This window comes from Sus scrofa, chromosome 9, assembly GCF_054392235.1.
Source record: "Sus scrofa isolate SSC_HxYL_T2T_F1_AM1 chromosome 9, Sscrofa_HxYL_maternal_Yorkshire_Landrace_v2.0, whole genome shotgun sequence".
NCBI classification, from domain to species: Eukaryota; Metazoa; Chordata; class Mammalia; order Artiodactyla; family Suidae; genus Sus; species Sus scrofa.
The window spans coordinates 77207271-77228944 of record NC_139391.1 but is presented as its reverse complement, the minus strand read 5'-3'; the positions used below and the strand labels follow the sequence as shown (position 1 = coordinate 77228944).

The following is a 21674-nucleotide window of genomic DNA, read 5'->3' as shown; positions in this document are numbered from 1 at the left end:
ATGAGCTCATGCTTTTTGTAACTTGTTTTTCTCATATAAAAAAATCATGATCTTATTTATTTGTATTTAAATATTGGTAGGCAAGTAGTAAATATTTGGTGAGTGAAATTCACAAGCCTTTTTAAAAGCGAGATCGTTATCTGTGTTCTTGTAATTAAGGTTTCCCTCATTCCCACCACTTTTCCCAGGAATTAGGATTAATTCCTAGAAGTGGAATGGTGAGGTAAAGAATATTCTAAACCCTCAAACCTTTGATACCTGGAGCCAAATTGCCCTCCAGAAAGATTTTTCTATTTTATTTTCCCACCAGTGACATATGTATTCATCACATGACTTTCAACACATTTTTAGGGAAAAAGACTGGGATTAATGTGTACACAACACTCAGAGTGGGATCCAACCATTGTTAAATCAGAAAATAATAGTGATTCAGATCCTCTTCTCTCCACAGATAGGTTAGATTCTTTCAGGACCAAAAGATGGGGATCACTAACGGCTTTCCAAAGCCTTTCCTGTTGTATGATGCAGTTTTTGTTAATGCAGAAAGCTCTGATTTCGGATAGAACCTGATTTTAGTGGAGCCACTCGTAGCCCATATGATACGCCTTACCACCCTCTTTTAGTCTTTATCAGAAAACCCTACCACCTGTGCTAGCTCTGGTGCGTCAAAATAAATGAGAAGAAAAGCCTGGACCCTGATTGTGACAGGCCAGCGTGGAGCACCAGCACTGTCAACACAGAGCCTCCTACAGGACCCCTTTGTATGAACCTTGATGCCGGGTCCTTAACCTACGTGAACACCAGCAGCCAGTGCAGCTTCTAGGCCTGACAGTGCAGGATGCACACGCACTCCACGGCAACAGAGCAGGTGCCCCCTTATGCTCACTGGTGTCCATGGCAACCGCACCAGCTGACGTAAGCCTCCAGCTAGTTGGAGCTGGGGTTTGCCTTATCTCTGGATCCATACAGGACACTGATTCTGAAGGAGAACCAAGAAGAGGAGATTCAGAATAGTTCCTCTGGATTCCAAAGATGAGAAATCAGTAAAACTATAAGCATGATGTGGATTTGCTTATATTTTCCCTTTTTTGGCTTCCACTGGCTCACATGTTCTCAAGTGATGACAGTTGGGCTGATTGAGAGCCGTTAGTCAAATCCAGTAATAGTATTAATCTGTGGTTGGAAATGACTGTTAAAGTAAGTGCCAGGCTATTCAGTTGTGGTTTTTCTTCCAGCGTCCAGTCGTGCCAGGCTTCCAGTGGGAGGGGAGGAATAGAGGCTGTGGTAAAGGAAACCGTTGATAAACGAAAGAAACCAGAAACTGTCACTACCCATAACAACGAAACAACAACAAAAAAACTGCAGAAAAGAGGGGGAGACAGAGGAAATTGTACAAAGCGGTTGAAGCCTGCTGTCTGATGTGATCATTAGACATGAGGCTGGTGGTGCCTGAGGCCCTGACTCCAGTTTTCCAGTGAGTACAGGAAGGCTCTAAGTACCAAGCCCAAATTCTCCAGTAACACTGCTAAGCAAGAAAGCTTTTCTTGAGGGAAGAGAGAGACTGGAGTTTAACTGAAGCTATTTTTATCAGCTTCCTAACATGCTCCTCAGACCACTGATAGACAAAGGAAGCCAGAGGTCTGGTCACCAAATTATGTCAAAAGAGTTGACCCCATAACCCTCTTGACTGAATTTTCCAGAACAACTCTTTAATAAGGTTGCACTAGAGTTCCCAACATGGCTCAGTGGAAACGAATCTGACCAGCATCCATGAGGACGCAGGTTCGATCCCTGGCCTCACTCAGTGGGATAAGGATCCGGCATTGCCATGAGGTGTAGGCCAGCAGCTGCAGCTCCGTTTCAGCCCCTAGCCTGGGAACCTCCATATGCCAAGGGTGCGGCCCTAAAAAGCCAAAAAAAAAAAAAAAAAAGTTGCGCCATTCCTTAGTTTTCAAGAAATGCATGTTGTAACTGAAAAGTGCTTAGCAGTCAGTGTCTTCTGTTTGCTGTTTTTATTTCAAGAACTTTAGACTGACAGCTCTCCATGTGTGTTCACCAAAGCTCTGAGATGTTGTGGGATTTTTTTGGTACTTTCAAAAGGAAAAAACTTTCAGTAACTATGTATTCAGTGAACTGAGAAACAAAATGGTTCTATAAGGGAACGGAAGATCTAAGTTCCAGAGTTAACAATGAGTAGCGTCTGAACCCAGTACACTTTCGAATTTCACTGTCCTCAACAAGAAAGTAGCTATTTTACCAGCTGTTCTAACATGTGTCAGCGTTTCCAAGAGGCACATGTATTTTTTCATTTTTGCTTATTTATAGAATCAGGATGTAAATTGGAATCTGTTGGTAGCAGGTTGCATCTTAGATTTGATGAAAAATAGTGGTTTTGCTTAAAAAGCAAAAGTTTGTCATTTTCTGCATATCATTAGTACCCAAAGGCTGATTAACTCTGGGAGTTAAAAGACGTTTGTAAGCGTAGGTACGGAAAATGTATTTAATTCATGGACATTTTTTTCTTTTTTTCTTCCAGTTTTATGTATATATAATTGACATAAAGCACTGTTTAAGGTGTACAGGATAATGATTTGACTTAAATACATTATGAAATGATTATTACAGAAAATTTAGTGAACAGCTATCAACTCATAGATACAAAGTTAAAACAAAATTTTTCCTTGTGATTAAACTCTTAGGATTTACTCTCTTAACTTCTCATATATAAGGTACAGCAATGTTAATTATATTTATCATGTTGTACATTACATTCCTAGTGTCTGCCTATCTTATAATCAGAAGTTTGTGGAGTTCCCGTTGTGGCGAAGTGGTTAACGAATCCGACTAGGAACCATGAGGTTGCGGGTTCCGTCCCTGCCCTTGCTCAGTGGGTTAATGATCTGGCGTTGCCGTGAGCTGTGGTGTAGGTTGCAGACGCGGCTCGGATCCTGCGTTGCTGTGGCCTCTGGCGTAGGCCGGTGGCTACAGCTCCGATTCAACCCCTAGCCTGGGAACCTCCATATGCCGCGGGAGCGGCCCAAGAAATAGCAGCAACAACAACAACAACAACAAAAGACAAAAAGACAAAAGACAAAAAAAAAAAAAAAGAAGTTTGTACCTTTTGACCTTCACCCACTTCTCCCTCTCCCCACCCCTCAACTCTGATAACCACAAATCTGATCTCTTCTTTCTATGAGTTTGTTTTTTAATATAATTGATCTCAACACGTGTTGGTTCCTGACACACAACATAGAGATTTATATTTTTCTGCATTTCACAATGATCACCGTTAAGTCCAGCTACCATTCGTCACCGAAGATACTACATAGTTATTGACTGTATTCCCCACGTTGTACATTTCATACCATTTATTTTGTAACTGAACGTTTGTACCTTTTCATCTCCCTCACCTATTTCTTGCCTCTCCCCACTTCTCACCCCTCTGGCAACTACCTGTTTGTTCTCTATATCTGTGACTCTATTTCATTTGTTTTTGTTTTTTACATTCCACATATAAGTGAAATCATACAGTATTTGTCTTTATATGTCTGACTTATTTCACTTGGCATAATACCCTCTAAGGTCCATCTGTGTTGTCACAAATGCCAAGATTTCATTCTTTTTTATGGCTGAGTAATATTCCTATGTGTGTGTCTGTAAAAATGCTTGATGTAACTGAGAAGTGCTTAGCAGTCAGTGTCTTCTATTTGCTATTTTTATTTCGAGAACTTTAGACTGGCAGCTCTCCATGTTTGTTCACCAAAGCTCCGAGATGTTGTAGGGGTTTTTCTACTTTAAAAAGGAAAGAACTTTTAAACTTACATACACACATACACACCGCAACCTCTTTATCAGTTTTTCTATTGATGGGCACTCAGGTTGCTTCCATATGTTGGCTATTGTAAATAATAATATAATGGACATAGGGGTGCATATATTTTTTCAAAGTAGTGTTTTCATTTTCTCCAGATGAATACTTAGGAGTGGACTTGCTGGATCACATGTGGATATTTTTCATTGTAATTCAGTATCTAAGTGATGTGTCTTGGGACTTTTAAGGAACAACCCAAAGAACCCTAAGGCTGAGTTAGTGTTACCCTCGGGGCTTACTCCCAGTCGATGGCATAGCAGGACGGAGGTCTGCCCAGCCTGGATGGTCCGTCCACACAGGGTGTGTTGTCCTGCTGCCTGTTGGAGCCCGCGCCTTACAAAGCAGGACTCTGAGGCAAACCCCACATTTGCTCTGAAACGTCCTTCTATCTGGGCATTGGCAGAGCTCGCACTCAAGTGGGGAAAGGTACCAGGAAAGTTCATCCTCAGATGAGTGGATCAGTTAAACTTGAGACAGTAAATCATTGTCCTGTGAGGGGCCGTGTGATTTTGCTGTGGCCATGTTTCTCGATCACTCCATCCATGCTCAGCTGCAGACTCTTCCCTGGTATCAAGCCTTCCTACATTCAGGTGTCATGTTTCTCTTTGAAAATAAATTATTTATGTTCAAAATAGTGCTAGTGCTAATAAAAAATAAAATAAAAATGCCAAAGATATACTAAATATATAGAATTTTGGGGTAAATTAATAAAGCAGAGCTATTCAGTTGCTATATAAAGTTGAGATTTAAATATCTTTTAGACTTTTTAATATACAAAACCAAAGTGATCTAAAGTGTGTGTTAGTTATGTGCTAAAGCTACACAATCTAAAAGTGCATTTTCTGAGCAACGTGTCTAGTGCATTATCAAGTTATACCAATATTTTATTTAAATCTGTTAAATACTTTCACTCATGATGCTTTGTAAGCTTTAAAGGGCACCAACTAATTAGTTGAAACAAACACAGTACAAATTTTCAAAATTTTAAATTTATTTTGAGCCTCCCTTTTGCATATACTTTCTCGAAATGTGACGGTCACCCTGTATGGATACCACTGGGTGTGTGCTGTCTGCTGTTTATTCCCTAATAGATGTTGAGTTTTACAATTCGATATTTGCTTTTAGCCTCGCTAAGCCTCACTTCCTCCTTTTAAAATGAGGGTAATTACATTTACCTAGCAGAGTATTTAGAATTGAATGAGATGACATGTGTAGCATATAGCAGCCCCTCCCTATAAGAAGTGCTTGGTTATTAATAGCCATCAATGCAGAAGAAAAGTTATCTACCTAACATGTTTTAGGTTGCATTGGTTTTTAATCCACAAAATGTCTTTAAAATAATGCTTTTAAGGCTAAGCTTTCTTACATTCTTTCCTAAAGTTCTTTTTAGTGTTTTAATCTAGCCAAATGTGGACAGAAGCTTTCTTATAGTTTAAAAGCATCTAAATCCTGGAGTTCCCATCATGGCGCAGCAGAAACGAATCCAGTTAGGAACCATGAGGTTGCAGGTTTGATCCCTGGCCTCGCTCAGTGGGTTAACTGCTGGTGTTGCCATGAACTGTGGTGTGGGTCGCAGACACAGCTTGGATCTGGAGTTGCTGTGGCTCTGGCTTAGCCTGAGAACTTCCATATGCCGCTGGTGTGGCCCTAAAAGGACAAAAGACAAAATAAAAAAATAAAAAAGAATCAAATCCCACTTTCAAGGAAAATGTATCCCTTGGTTCCAGGACCAAACCTACCAGTGATGATCAAGAATACTGACTAGTATCCATGAGGACACGGGTTCAATCCCTGGGCTTGCTCAGTGGGTTAAGGATCCGGCGTTGCCCTAAGCTGTGGTGTAGATCGAAGATGCAACTCGGATCCTGTGTTGCTGTGGGTATGGTATAGGCCAGCAGCTTCAGCTCTAATTCAACCTCTAGCCTGGGAACCTCCATATGCCAGGCGGGTTTGGTGCTAAAACGAGAAAAGACAAAAAAAAAAGAAAAAAATACTGATGGTCATTAATTATACTCCATAACTAGAAAGCAGACATTTGTTTGCTTAATGTCTAAAATCTGACCAGATTACGTTCTGAATTCAGAACCAGTTTTTGAGTAAAACATCCAGTTGCAATTTAAATCTTCAGTTAAGAAATGTATAAAACCCGATGTAACCTGACAGCCCCTTGCAGCCATATAGTCTTAAGTATAGGAAAAAAACGCTTCCCAAAGCTTTCTTTTAAAATGCATATATGTTCATCTAAGACCATAAATTTAGAGATGACACAACATGACTGGATTTTTACTTCTCATTTTTAACAACTTTTATTGCATTTTTCTTATTAAAAAGTAATACATTTGCAAAATTTTAGAAAGTTTGATTTAGGAAAATGCAGAGGACAAAAAAAGGAGGGATGAGAATTACCTGGAACCCATAGATAGATAACATATTTTAACATTTTCTTTAGAGCTTCTTTCTAGTCTTTTTAATATATTTTAATACAATATCAATATGTTTTATATTATTTCAACATATATATCTCCCATTTTAATATATAGTTTTAATATGTACATTTACATTAATTATTACTGCACCTATTTTTTACCAGATAGTTCATTTGTATGACTGACATAAAACCTTTTGCCCACAGTGCCCTTCTCTTATAGTTGTAAGGTCAAATGCATGGTAGATAGAGTCATAACTCTATGTGTAATACAGATGGATCATAAGCAGAATATACTGCAGCCTCCTCATTCTTAGAAGTTCATTGGTTTCATAAATAAAGTAATGTGTACTGAGGACAAAGATTGACTTTAATGTCTATTTTGTAACATAGTTTTAAATGCATTAATGGTAGATTGCATTTAAATATATGATCTAATAGTCTCAATAAGAAATCATGGTTAAATGGTCTTGATTCCAGCTTTTGCACGTACCACTTATATGTCTGTGTCTAATTTACCAAACTCTCCTGAGCTCCAGCTTCCTCATCTGCAAAATGAGGAGAGTATTGTCTGTTTCAGGGTGTTTTGTAAGGATTAGAAAACTGTGTCTTACCTATAGTTCCTAGGCTATTTCATTAGGTAAAATTATCTGGCTTTGTTGGAAATTGAGAAGTAGAAATTCATAAAAGTATTACCAGTGGTAAATAAGTGTAAGTGTAAAAGTGTTCAAACTCAACACTAATGAGGGAAATACACATTCTGACAGGTTTATTCATGCATTCAGAGACTGGGAGTGTATTTCGTTTGCTGCTGTATTCGGAGCATCCAGAACATCATCTGACACTCAGTAAATATTCTCAGAATGAATGAATGAGTATATGAATGAACAAAATATCAAACTTTGAGCAAGTCATTTAATCTTGCAGGATCTCAGTTTCCTCATTAATATAAGGAAAAGATCAGCTCAGTTGATGGGGGTACCCGCCAGTGTTCTAACTAGTTGGCCTTACCACCATGTGTACTGAATAAGGAAATGCACTTTTCTCTCATATTTGTCATTATCCTGACTACCTCATCTTTCACTTCCCTGAGCCAGTGATCTTCGTAAGTGCACAGCAGAATATCATGAGTAAATTAAATTCAGAGATTGAATCCAGAGGTAGGGACAAAACAATAGCACTGAATTTTCTTTGCGTATTTAGCCATAATGAAACAAGGAAAAGAAACTGCCAGTCGGGGAGGCTGCAGGGCAGAGTGGGGGCAGGGGGCAATAGAAGGTAATAAAGTATGAAGCAAAAATGAATAACTTTGGAATGGGTGAGAGTTCGTATGAGCTGTTTGATTAATGGCACTACCTTTACTGAGCAGCTGATTTTACTTCTCAGCAGTTCTTTTTCATCCACATAGTTTATTATTTTTGTAGCACATCTGTGGTACATAGAGTGGAACAGGAGCTGTGATATCTGTTTTTTAACAGATGCGCAGAGGCTAAGTGGCCTGCCTGCCTGCCTGCCTGCACTCAGTGATTTGTTAATCAGTTACAGAGCCAGCATTAGGAGCTGGGTTTTCTGTCTCCTGGGTTTTACTCCTTTCCATTACACATGGCTAAGTACTTCTATCTTGCACTAAAGAAGGCTCTACAGGTAACACCCTGCCCTCTTCTAGAAATAGCATTGTTACCTGAGAGGCCAGTCTGCCAGGGTGACCATTTTCATGTGTTTTAGGGAGCTCAGGTTTAATCATTCTTTTCCCTAGAGGAAGTAGCAATAACTGTGAACTAAAAATAACGCCTTAACTGCTGAATTCTGCTTAGTAGGTGGTTTCCCAGAGATGATCCTATGTAGTGAGTCATCACTATGAGAGCGCTTATTCGCACATTATTTCTCTTTTTCACTAAGCCCTGGTACATCGGGTTACATGTTTTTTAACCTTTAGAGCCTTTCTGGGAGGTTCACCGACTTCATGCTATAAATATAAACGTCTTCCACATGTCTTCCTTCTGCTTCCACTTTTCAAATCTAAGGTAACCCCTAGTTCAAGACCACAGCCAGGATCATGACCTCAGACAAAAGAGCGGCAGTTTCTGCAGTTGGAAGCAGCTCCATCTCACTCCCAGTAATAACCAGACGTGTCGACTAATGTAAACAAATGTGTGGGACCCAGATCAGGAAAACTATAAAACTTCATTGAGAGATATAAAAGACTTATCTAGATAGTCCCACTTGCGGCACATGAAAGTTCCCAGTCTAGGAGTCAAATCGGAGCTGTAGCTGCCTGTCTACACCACAGCCACAGCATCACTGAATCCGAGCCACATCTGCAAACCACACCACAGCTCACAGCAACACCAGATCCTTGACCTACTGATGGAGGCCAGGGATCAAACCCGAATCCTTGTGGATCCTAGTAGGGTTCTTAACCCACTGAGCCACAGCGGGAACTCTGATATAGACTATTTGAATATTAGAAAGATATTACATTTTCCTGAATGAAAAGATTGAATAGTCAAAGAATACCTGATCTTTCTAAATTAATTTATAGTTTTATGCAGCTCTGATCAGAATCCCAGCGGGATATTCTTTTTTTTTTTTTTTTTGCTTTTGGGCCGCACCTGCGGCATATGGAGGTTCCCAGGCTAGGGGTCCAGTTGGAGCTACAGCTGCCAGCCTACACCACAGCCACAGCAATGCAAGATCCGAGCCACGTCTGCAAACTACACCACAGCTCACAGCAACACTAGATCCTTAACCCACTGAGCAAGGCCAGGGATTGAACCTGCAACCTCATGGTTCCTAGTCAGATTCGTTTCCACTATGCCACAACAGGAGCTCCCAGTGGGATATTCTAAAATGCATTTGGAGGAGCTAAATTGGTAAAAATAACCAAGAGTTGTTTTAATAAAAATGTAATGAAGGGTAACTCCTACCACCAAGTACTAAAATGCATTATGCAGCTACAATAACAATTTGGCTCCAGCAGAAGAAATGACAGACATTAATGGAAAAGAATAGAGGGTCCGGGAAAAAAAATTCCAATTTAGAAAGTGGTATAATTTATTATAAATCACAAACCCTAGAGGACAGAAGAGCTTATTCAATGAATAAGATAAGGTCAGCTCCTTGGGGGGGGGAATGTTAATTAATTAAGTTCTCTCGGTTCTTTACCCCAGAGCAAGTAACAGATGGCTTAAAGACTTAAATATTAAAAATGAAATCATAAAAGGATAAAGAAACTATAAAAAAATCTTGATGGTCCTAAAGTGGAGATAGCCTTTCAAAGCATTAAAAAGTCACAAAGAAAAATTAATATATTTGACTAAATAAAAATTGAAAACTTCTGTTCATCAAAAAAATAAAAATACTGCACACAGTTAAAAAGCATATGGTAGTCTTAGAGAACATGTTTGCAGTGAATATGACAAAGATATAACATCCTTCCTGAAGAAAGCGCTCTTAAAATTAATTGGGACGCCACTAGCACACTTTTCATTTTCACATCACATTGAATACATGTCACTGTGCTGCATGGGTTTTATAAACAATATAGTTCAGATGACACGAATGAAGGAAATTCAGATCCTATTTTCCATGCATATATTCTTTGTTCAGAGACAGTTGAAGGAAACTACACATTATGCTATAAATACTTCTGGACAGTTTGTCCACATTGACACTTCCATTTCCTAAAACGAAACCCTCCCTGGCCCACAGGGAGAAAGAAGGCTGGCTTTGTTAACCAGCCTTACTTCCACAAGCACATCCATATGGTAAGAACTTCCTCTGTTGAGTCATCCACAGTTGTCAAACACCAACTTTCCTTTGTTTGACCCGTGCAGAAATAAGGTCTATGGAGGCATAACACAAGAGTCTGAATCATTTAATTGTGTTTTATTCCTCTCTGCATTTGCATCCGTCACAAACCCAGTGTGTCCGCTATGAAAAGTTGCATTCTTCAAATAACACTGGGGGGAAAAAAAACCCTTTTCAAATGGGTCTGTTCTGCCTAGATAGTCTGTGAAATTTCTAAGGAATGTTGTGGGCTTTGCTTCCTGTGTTAAATTTTTGAGTTATCACACGTTATTGGATTCCACCCAGCACATTCTGGATAGGAATGTTATATTCATACAGGATACCAGTTGTCTTTACCATTTAAAAGGGAATAGAGGAATTTTTTTTTTTTTTTACTTATAAGATATAAATGGGTAGGTAGAAATGTGTGTGCAAATAATATTTTTTAATATGTCCTTGATTCTTTTCTTCATAGAGGCTTGAGTCACATGAAGTCACAGATTTGTTATGACTGCTAACCACTGTCTCGTCTCTTTGTTCTCGTTCAAACCAAGGACTGTACCACCAGCATTCTGATGTGTGATGCCATCTTTGTTTGAAAGAGAAGAGACCTTTAGAGATCCTATCTTATTCATTTGCAGATACAAAGAGAAAAGGAATGATGCTGTGTGATTTCTTCTGTTTATTTTTTTTTATTTTCCAAACTTTTCTATAAGCAAGTATACTTCATAATCAGAAAAATAATGTCTTCTTTCAAGTAGCCACCCATCATTAAAAATATAAATGCAATGAGGAAGCCTTTTAAAAAATTAAGCTGGCTCTGAGGTCAGTAAAATGTATTTTGAGAAAAGAAATGCTAACTGCTAACTTTTGTTGATTAATCACCACATTAATCTCTCAATACCAGAGACATGTAGTCAAGTTCACTGACATTCAAGGGCCAGTGCCCATATCTGTACACTAAGCAGATTTTTTTTTTTAAGGAAAAAATGAGAAAATCAGTTTTCCACTGTTTGGAGTATTTTTAACCAATGATTGAATCTATTTTGAGGATATTTTTGGGTCATCTGTAATACTGTATGAGACTTTTGGTTCCCTTTTGAGCAAAGTTGCTTCTTTTTTTTTTTTTTTAAATAAGCTGCTTCAACCAACAGACACGTCTGCTTCAGAATATTTCTAGTGATTACATTCCCCCAAAATCAACATTAATATTTCCAACCTTGGTTATGCATGATTTTGCTGACAGCTGGCTGATGTCAACATTGGAGAGGCAAGAGAAAGCTTGTGCCTATGAGCCTGGAGGTGAACGTAATTAATCTTCTCAGAGATACACCCACATTAGAGCCCATTAGGCTATCTTTAGCAAAGTTGTGGCAGACACGGGACCAGTGGGTTCAAAGATTAAAAGTTAGAGTGACTTTGAAGCCACATTTTTTTACCATACTGTAAGTAATATTTGCTGCTGGAGTGTGTCACTATTAGATGGGCTTCACTTTTACATTTTCTTAACTTTTACTCCTTGTGTATTGCTTTGGTGTCAGCCTATCAGAGAGAGAAAACTTGACTCACCTAAGTCACCTTAGTTCATGTGGCTCATTTGTCTTCCGTGGTATATGTTGCTGATTAATCACTGTCTCCTGCTATACCGAGATGGCAGCTCGGAATTATTCTCAACCTGGCTCGCAGCCTGGTACTACCAACCAGTCAGATCAGACGAGATGAATTCTCTGTCATCCATATCTAGGATAGAGCTCCACCCCAGTCTCTATCAGTGGCCTCCTCTGAGGCCAGGCACTTCCTTCCCGCTGTTACATTAACCATGTGGATTAAGCCATAGGCAGTGCTCTTTCCCTAGGCAAGATGTATGTAGTTTTACAAGGTCTTTTGCTAAATGAAACTGTTAACGAATTGAATTATGGTGTGAGGAGAGAACTACCAAGCTCTAGTCCCTTATTGCATAGAAACAGTGAGCTATTAGGAAAAACAAGAATGAAACTTGTCTGTCTGGACCACTTTCATTCTTATTATTTTGAGAGATGTTCGTCTGAATTTTTTTTTTTTTTGAAACAGCCCTATGAAATAACAAGGATAATTTTTTTAAGATTACTTTTTTTTTAAATTTCCGCTTCTACAACTTCTTGTACCGGGTCTCCTTAGTAGGGTGCCAACCATTGTAGTAGTTTGGCCAGAACAAAGAGGTTTTTCAGGATACAGGATTTTTAGCCCTAAAGCTGGGACCATCCTGGGCAGACTGGGGCATTTCATCATCTTGTTCCTGGGTGCCCTATTCATATGCCAGTACTGAGAAACATGGGTGCTAAGGTTTTTACTCATGGATCAGTTCCCTGTTACACGTTTTCTTTCTCTCCCAGAAGCCGTAATGTAAACAAAGGCTAGGAATTGTGGGACAGAGTGGTTTTTATTATGGGATATGATGACGTTCTAGTTTGGTTAAATGATGGCTCTAGTTCACACTTCTGCAGAGTATTGATAACCCCTGAACCCCTGAGCCCAGCTAGTAAACAAAGCCTAACTAATTGATCTCCGGCACTGATTTTGCCGGGTGTTCCTGGTAAGCTCTGAAAATCCAGTCTACGTCTATACACGCCGCCATCACCCTTGCCCCAAAGGATCTTCCAGCATGTTATCATTAAGATTTTTCAAAACCAAGCCCAACTTAAAGTAGCATGTGTGTTACAACTAGAACTTCCTTAGGGGAGGAGAGTCATCCAGGCTCCATGGTTTTATGAAGAGGCAGAAGACAAGCATTCCCTAGACCGTTGAACCTGAGCTGTCTATTAATGAAGCTTATTGCCCATGGTGAGTCCACAGAAATCCCAGACCCTGGACTTGCTTCCAGTTTCCTAGTAATTAGTAATCCTAAAACAAGTGTTTCACCCTTGCAAGTTATTACTTCTTAGGTGTGACTCAGATTTCTTTTCCTTGTTCTCAAACTTTCTTTCCAATGTAGAGTTATTTGGTTACTTGGTAGTCATCTGACTTCAGGGTTAGAGTGAGAGTGAAAATGCAATAATGTAGTTAGTTAGAGACTCAGCCTTTAGAGGGTGCTCAATACATGATCATGTCCTTCCTAAGAACTCTCCCAAGCAGTATGGTTGGAGAGCAGGAGATAAGGGAGGCGTTGGGAGAGTAATAAATATGTGAGTTGGCAAGAGAAATTATCAGAAGGTGTATGAAATGAATACTTGGATCCCAGATGCAGAAAGAGACAAACCCTGTTTGTGGTTTCTGTTGGACCAGCACATGCCAGCCCAGCATGTGGTCTCAGCTCTAATTTTAAAGGTATGAAAGATCTTTAGAAACACAAGGAAGGGAATGTTATGGACTGGAAGTTTGTCCTGTTCCCTACCCCCCAACCCCAAATTCAGATGTTGAGGCTCTAACCCCCAATTTGATGGTGTTTGCAGATGGGACCTTTGGGAGTTGAATAGGGTTAGATGGGATCATGAGGGTGAAGCACCCATGATGAGATTAGTGCCCTTTTAAGAAGAGACACCAGAGAACTCTTCTCTCTTCACCATGTGAGTACACAGCGAGAAGGTGGCCATCTGCAAGCCAGGAAGAGAATCCTCTTCAGAAATCGATCATATTGGCACCTTCAACCAGGACTTCTAGTCTCCAGGACTGGGAAATAAATTTCTGTCATTTGAGCCACGCAACCTGTGGCATTGTTAAGTAGCCCAAGTAGACTTAAGAAAAGATAGTGCTAGGAGAAGAAAAAGGTCATTCTTTAATTAAATAAGTATATATAGGAAATAATCACCTCTAGCAAGGAGTAGATACTCAAATTTATTAAAGTGATTAGAAATGATTTTTTTATCTTAATGACCACTTAGCCTTCTTTAGTCATATAAAAGCTAAGTTGGTAAATATATTAATTTGTAAGTTTTGTAATGTTTCAGAAATCTCAAGTGGTTTGGTGAGCTCTAGTTTAATTTTATTTGGCAATTTTGAATTGAAAACCAGTGGGGTTTTCCATTCTCTCGCTCTCTTGCTCTCTCTCAAGGAAGTTACTCATAGTCCCGTAAATATGAGCCCTCTGTGGAGAAATAAATTATTCACATTTGGTAACAAGGGGAAACAAATTCAGCTCTTTTCTTTTAAGGAAATTACCAGACTCACAGTCCCCTGCTGTGGACAGAGGTGGCAGCACTTAGCTGTAGGTAGCACCTCCTTCCCTGGTAGAGGTCTTGTCTCTCAGTCTGGGTCTCAGTGACACAGCTTCATCTCACATTCTTTTTGCCCCGACCTTCCCTTTTATTACTTGGATTTTCAGTGTTTTTCCTGCCATGCTCTTTCTTACCAGCCCTTTTCGCTTTCTGGACTGGTTTCCTTCTGGCACCTCTTTCCTCTCTCACTCCCCTTAATCCTTCGCTTTCTGTTTTGCCTTTGCTGCACTTTCTCTCAGCATCTCTCTTTCTTTGCCTTCTCAGGAGCCCACCCCTGTCCTGCACACTGGGGTGAAGTAAGCCGCTGAGGGCAGAGTTCCCATTCTGCACACCTTTGCTGCTTCTCTGCTGGTTTGGGCTGGATTTTAGATTTAGGGGACTAAGTGTCAGGCAGCTCGGTTTTTAGATACCCATTTTTTGCAGACATTGTCGAATGGCATAGACCAGGTGAAGCACAAATGCATACGACAATATAAATCAAATCCGGTTTCAGCTCTGACTGTGTATACATCTGTTCATGTATACGTATCCATGCAAACACACATACTCACACTGGAATTACTCAGAGGTGAACTTCATGAGGGACTGTAGTTTACTTACAGAAAGAAGGGAGGAAAGCCTTCTCGATGGAAGGAATGGTAACCATTCAGTATGTATTTAATGAGTGCCAGTTATGGACAGGAAATTATGTGCCCTGGATATAGAAGCAAGTAAGGATTGACCCTGTCATCAGAGAGCTTCCAATTTGGCTGTAGGGACTGACAAGTAAATGAGGAATAGAGGTGGGTTAGTGCCGGCATAAAAGAGTGAAGAAGTGAGGTGGACAGATCATTTACATGCAGCATGTGGCAAGTAGCTGTGTTGGGAATTTTCTTCTAATTTTAAAAGTAACTCGTGCTCAGAAAATGCTGAATACAGAATAATAGAAAAATGCAGGGGGGGGATCATCCTTTAAAAAATCTAACCATCGAGAGGAAAGCGTAAGATAGGAAAGCGTAAGATAGTTTTGAAAGCGTATCTTTTTTCATACATAGGTATGCTGAGAGTTTGTTATTTCATCCTAATCCGATGCATCAGGTGTTTGGACAGATTGAGGTCATATTAGTAGAGGATTCAGAACTCCAAGCACATCTCTTCAAATGGGTACTTGATTGAATATCTGGTCATGTAAATGTTTGTCACTGTATTGTCGTAGCCATGTGCTTGAGCCTTTCATCTGTGTAAGCCTAAAGCAATTTTCTTGGCAGTCCTTTACTCACCTGAATCTGTAATGTTTGCTTGGAAATTTAATTTCTTAACTACTTTTTTCTAAAACAGCTTTATTGACATATATTCACATACCAATATAAATTCTATGTTTATTTTCACCAACATCAATTTTACCGTTCAGTGGGTTTTCATGTAGTATATTCAGAGAGTTGGCACAACCATCACCAGGGCCAATTTTAGAGTATTTTCATCACCCTGAAAAGAAACCCCATACCCATTAGCTCCTCATTTTCCCACAAGGCCCCTGTCCTAGGCAACCACTAATCTGCTTTCTGACCCTGTAGATTTGCCTCATATGTATATATGTATGTATATATATATATATATATATGTGTGTGTGTGTGTGTGTGTGTGTGTGTAGAATCACACAATATGTGGTCTTTTGTGACTGCCTTCTTTTACTTAACATAATGTTTTCAAAGGTCCCCCATGTTCTAGGAGTGCTTTATTCCTTTTTGGCCACATCCACGGCATTTAGAAGTTCCTGGGCCAGGAATCAAATCCTAGCCATGGCTGGAACCTATACCACACCTGTGGCAACACTGGATCCTTAACCCACTGCACCACAGCAGGAACTCCATTCCTTTTTATGACTGAATGATATTCCATTGTATGGCTATACCACATTTTCTGTATTGCTTTTTTCAATTGGTGGACATTTGGTTTTTTTCTACTTTGGGGTTATTATGAAAAGGAATATTCTATGTACATTCATGTACAAGTTTTTGTATGGACATAGGTGTTTGATAGTCCTGGGCATAGATCTAGGTGTGCTTAACTACCTTTTTGGCATATTTTTTATTTTGTATGTTATTTTTATTGCAAAGGAACATGTTTAAGACTAAATTAGTTATCTTCCAATTTCCTCCTCCCCAACCCTCCCCACTTCCCACCTTCCTCATTCAGCCTGGCTTTACTAGTAATACAAACTTCAAATCATGCTTCTCCTTCCCAGTCGTGTTAGGTCTTTCTCCAAATTCTGATCACCTTCCCTTAAAGGTCTTTGTATCCCTGCCCATTTCCTTGTCCACCTAGTACAGGCCCTTGTCATCTCACTCATGCTCTGGCCTCCCCATCGGCCTCCCCTCTATCATATTAATCTTTGTAAAACACTGCTTCTATCTGCTCCTCATTGGGGTCGCACAGACCAGCTTAGCCACTTGCTGAGCTGGGTTTCCTCGGATCAGCTACTTGACTTCTCACTGGTAAGAGGAAGTATCAGACCACCTCCCAGCAGCCTAGTAAAGACTAAATGATTGCTCTGGACTCCTGGCTCCCACCAGTAAAATGAGAGAAACTTCTCTGTTTCATGACCCTGCCTTTGTGTATCTTGTGTCCTATGGGGTCAAGGGTCATTATGATAGTATGTAGTATATATATATATATATATATATATATATATATATATATATATTTATTTATGAATAGTTTTAAATTTATCTTTTAACATATTTGCATAATTGATTCTATTATTATAAATATATATTATTTCATTATAATATAAATTTATAAAATGCATGGTATAATTTAAATGTGTCATATACTGGGACCATACATGATATAATCTAATTTACATTTAATATTAATGTTGGGGGGAAGGGGTAATCTTCTAGCATCTAATGCAGCCCTTTGTGCTTAGGATGTGATCACTCAATTAGTGTTTACAGAGTGAATCAATTAATTGATTTTCTGCTTAATCCAGTTATTTGAATAGGTGGTAATTGTAAGGCATTTTCACCTTCACAGATAAGAACTTTAGAACTGAACAGTAGGTTGCAAGTATGAAATAGTAAACATTCCCCTGGGTAATAATTTTCGAAAGGTCCTTTTATGAACATGGAAAATTCCTCTACTAATCAAGAAAGATAGCAGCTAAAGCATAGCTGCAGGTCAAATGCAGGTTATAGAGGTGTTCTATAGGGTGATCCATGACTTCCTCATCCTCTTAGCACAATGAAAGTATTGTAACTAAGCGAAATCTTTCATCTTTCATTATGCATGAATCATTTCCTCTCTGTAACAGACATATCGGCATATACGTCCATCTGCTAGAAAACATACCCTCCTTCTAAATGTTGCTTTCCACTGTTCATTGAGATTATGAATAATATGTTCTTTTAGTGTTTTGTTTTAAAAGGCATGTAGTCTGAAACTTGGTCCCCTTTGTAATTTGACCCAAGAAAACTCACTTCACTGATAAGACAGTGGTGAGTGAGTTGTTTGCTAAACCTGCATCCAGAAGAGGGAATGATGTTGCCAATTCAAAATGGATTAATCCTTATTGGAAAATTAGACATTCATTCCTTTCCTTGGTGGCAAAGGAGTAAGAGTTATACCAGGTGTGGAGAGTACATAGTGAGCCCAGAAGAAAAGCTGTGAGGTTTAAGTGTGACTTGCACACCCACCACATGGTGGCACATGCCCCCTTCCTTTCTTATTCACCATGTAAAATACTTTAACTTATCATCTGTGTGTGATAGTGGCCAGGAACAAGAAATATCTACCACATAGGAATGTGAGAAAGTGTGTCCTTAACTGCCACTTATTATAGGTCTGCCATAAATTGGACATTTTACAGATGAAGGAAATAAGGTTCACAGAGACCCGGTGACATTCCTAAAGTCATATAGTGAGAAGTGGCTGAAGAGGGATTCACACCCAGGGCAGTCTGTCACCAAAGTCTATATGCCCTTTCCCCAGTCAGCAAATACCCTGAAAAATCAACATGTTAAAGGGGGGTGGAATATTAAGACTTAACCTCTCACAAATTTAAGAAAGCCTTGGGGAAATTCCTTGATTAAAAAAAACCCCAAGAACTATACTTATTTTGGCACAACAGTGCCTAAGGTCATATGAGAAGATAATTGCTATGGTTTGAAGTAAATGCAAATAGCTGTTGTATTTAGCAGTGATCTCCCTTTAGGTGGGGGCGGGGGGAATCTTATGAAGTTCCCTGGTGGCACCTTGGGTTAAGGAGCCAGTGCTATCATTGCTGTGGCCCAGGTTCGATCCCTGGCCCAAGAACTTTCACATGCCGCATGCACAGTCAAAACAAAAAGCTCATCTGTATAAATTAAAATGCCCTTCTTTCATTGAGTTTCATAGCGTTTATCTCAGCAGGTTTAACTGTTATCAAGTATAAATGGTGAAGAAGGATATTTAAAAAAAAAATACTCGGAAGGAAATAACCTAAAATTCTCTTTCATAAAAACATAGCAATGTTCAGTTTCAGATATTTTACCCCCAAATATTGCTTTTTATCTTATCAAATAAATTGGTTTCAAAGAGTAGCCTGTCAAAGTCCTTCCAGTAGGCTCCTCTGTAGTGTATGTGGATTCAAAATAGAAGGAGGCTTGGGGCCATGAGAGGGACAGAAGGCAATAGAATGGAATAGTGCCAGGGATTGTGAAAAACAACTTCTAAAGAAAAGGGAGGATCCTGAGCAAGAGGAAGAGAAAAGAAATGTGTGTCAAACTGGAAGTGAATTCATGAGACTTAGATTCAACAGAGAAAGGTCTTTACCAAAAGTTTGTGCACCATTACCCAACTGGAAGGTATCTAAAGGAAGTGATTAATTGTAGGTTTTGATAGTAAAATGCATAAAAGTTACTGACTTTAAGTAATGTTGAGTGTAATATAAGGATTTTTTTTAATGCGTTAAGCCAGTAAAGCAATTGCAGTCTTTATTTTGGGGTATTCTTTCTATTTTATTATTTAAACCCCGAAAAATATGTAGACAACTGGGCGGGGGGGAAGGAGTTCCTGTGTGGCTCAGAGGAAATGAATCTGACTAGCATCCATGAGGACACAGGTTCGATCCCTGGCCTCACTCAGTGGGTTAAGGATCCAGCTTTGCCGTGAGCCGTAGTTAGGTCACAGATGCACCTCTGATCTGACATTGCTATGGCTGTGGTGTAAGCAAGAGGCTAAAGCTCCAATTTGACCCCTGGCCCTGGAACCTCCATATGCCATGGGTGCGGCCCTAAAAAGACAAAAAAAAAAAAAAAAAAAAAAAAAAATGTGTAGCTAAGGAAGAATTATTTTTAAAAATATAAAAATGGGAGTTCCTGTTGTGGCTCAGTGGTAACAAGTCTGACTAGTATGCATGAGGATGTGGATTCAATCCCTGGCCTCGCTTAGTAGATTAAGGATTTGGCGTAGCTGTGGTGTAGCCCGGCCACTGTAGCTCCAATTCGACCCCTAGCCTGGGAACTTCCATATACCATGGGTTTGGCCCTAAAAAGACAAAAATAAATAAATAAAAATATAAAAACACGGAGTTCCCACTGTGACATAGTGGGTTAAGAATCCTGCTGCAGTGGCTTAGTCACTGTGGAGGTGAAGGTTCAAGCCGTAGCCTCTCACAGTGGGTTAAAAGATCTGGCATAGTTGCAGCTGTGGCTGGGATTCAATCCCTGGTCTGGGAACTTCCTTATGCCATAGGTGCAGCTGTAAGAATATAAATAGGCTTCACTGTTTACTGCCTGCAATAGAATATCTCTTTTGTTAAGTGTACCTTTTTTTTTTTTTTTTTTTTTTTTTTTTTTTTTTTTAATGTGCCCCCAGCATTCAGGAAGTTCCTGGGCCAGGGATCGAACCCAGGTCCCAGCAGTGACAGCACTGGGTGCCACTGATCCACCAAGGAACTCCAAGTGTATTTTTAAATAATAAGTTTAAAAGAATTAGTAAGTATGTCACCTGGGAATCTTATGTCTAAAAACAGACATGATAGGATAGCTTTGTGGATTTTTATTTTTCTTTAAAGCATGACTTTTTATTTTTGCTGAGGTGCTACCTCATGATAAAGGAACAGAGCATTCCTCTTCCATCTTCAGTCTTTAGGCAGGCCCTCTATAGTACACCCTAGGATGTCCAGTTGAGGTAGATTCTTAGGCAATGGTAAGAAACAGAGTTTAAAGTTCTCCACTTCCTCAGGCCCTGTTTGCCTGGCCATCTCTATCTCACTCAGTCCGTCAGTCTGTCTGTGTCTTTTATTCTGCCCAGTTTTGCTCCTTCAACCCTCTACTTCCTTCCATTCAGCTCAGCTCTATGTAATGGTAATAAGGAACCAGCCAAGTCCAAGTCCAACTCACATAGGTGTGTGTTTTAGCCACATCATTCCTGAAATTATAGAGGTCTTCAAGGCAGTGGAATTAAACTCTCCCTCATCACTAAACCAAAGAATACAATCAGGGAGTTCCCGTCATGGCGCAGTGGTTAACGAATCCAACTAGGAACCATGAGGTTGCGGGTTCGGTCCCTGGCCTTGCTCAGTGTGTTAACGATCCGGCATTGTCGTAAGCTGTGATGTAGGTTGCAGACTCGGCTCGGATCCCGCATTGCTGTGGCTCTGGCGTAGGCTGGTGGCTACAGCTCCAATTAGACCCCTAGCCTGGGAACCTCCATGTGCTGCGGGAGCGGCCCAAGAAATGGCAAAAAGACAAAAAAAATAAAAATAAATAAAATAAAATAAAATACTATTTAAAAAAAAAGAATACAATCAAAAATTATGTTTATTTTTATTTTTTAATGATTTTTATTATTTCCATTATAGCGGGTTGACAGTGTTCTGTCAATTTTCTACAGTACAGCAAGGTGACCCAGTTATACAGACACATATCCATTCTTTTTCTCATATTATCTTCCATTATGCTCCATCATAAGTGACTAGGTATAGTTTCCAGCGCTATACAGCAGGATCTTATTACTTATCCATTCCAAATACAATAGTTTGCATCTATTAACCCCAGATCCCCAGTCCATCCCAATCCCTCCCCCTCTCCCTTGACAACTGCAAGTCTGTTCTCCACATCCATGATTTTCTTTTCTGTGGAAAGGTTCATTTGTGTCATATATTAGATTCCAGATATAAATGATATCATATGGTATTTGACTTTCTCTCTTTTTTTTTTTTTTTTTTTCTTTTTGCCTTTTCTTGAGCCACTCCCGAAGCATATGGAGATTCCCAGGCTAGGGATCTAATCAGAGCTGTAGCCACCGGCCTACACCAGAGCCACAGCAGCACGGGATCTGAGCTGCGTCTGCGACCCACACCACAGCTCACAGCAACGCCAGATCCTTAACCCACTGAGCAAGGCCAGGGATCGAACCCTCAACCTCATGGTTCGTA

The 21674-nt window shown here is 39.7% G+C and overlaps 1 long non-coding RNA gene across 4 annotated transcripts in view; it reads left to right on the top strand.

The window, feature by feature from the left end:
* The window catches only part of CDK6 (cyclin dependent kinase 6), a 249728-nt gene that overhangs the window by 206793 nt on the left and 21261 nt on the right, over nt 1-21674 (top strand). The gene's annotated exons all lie outside the window — the stretch shown is intronic.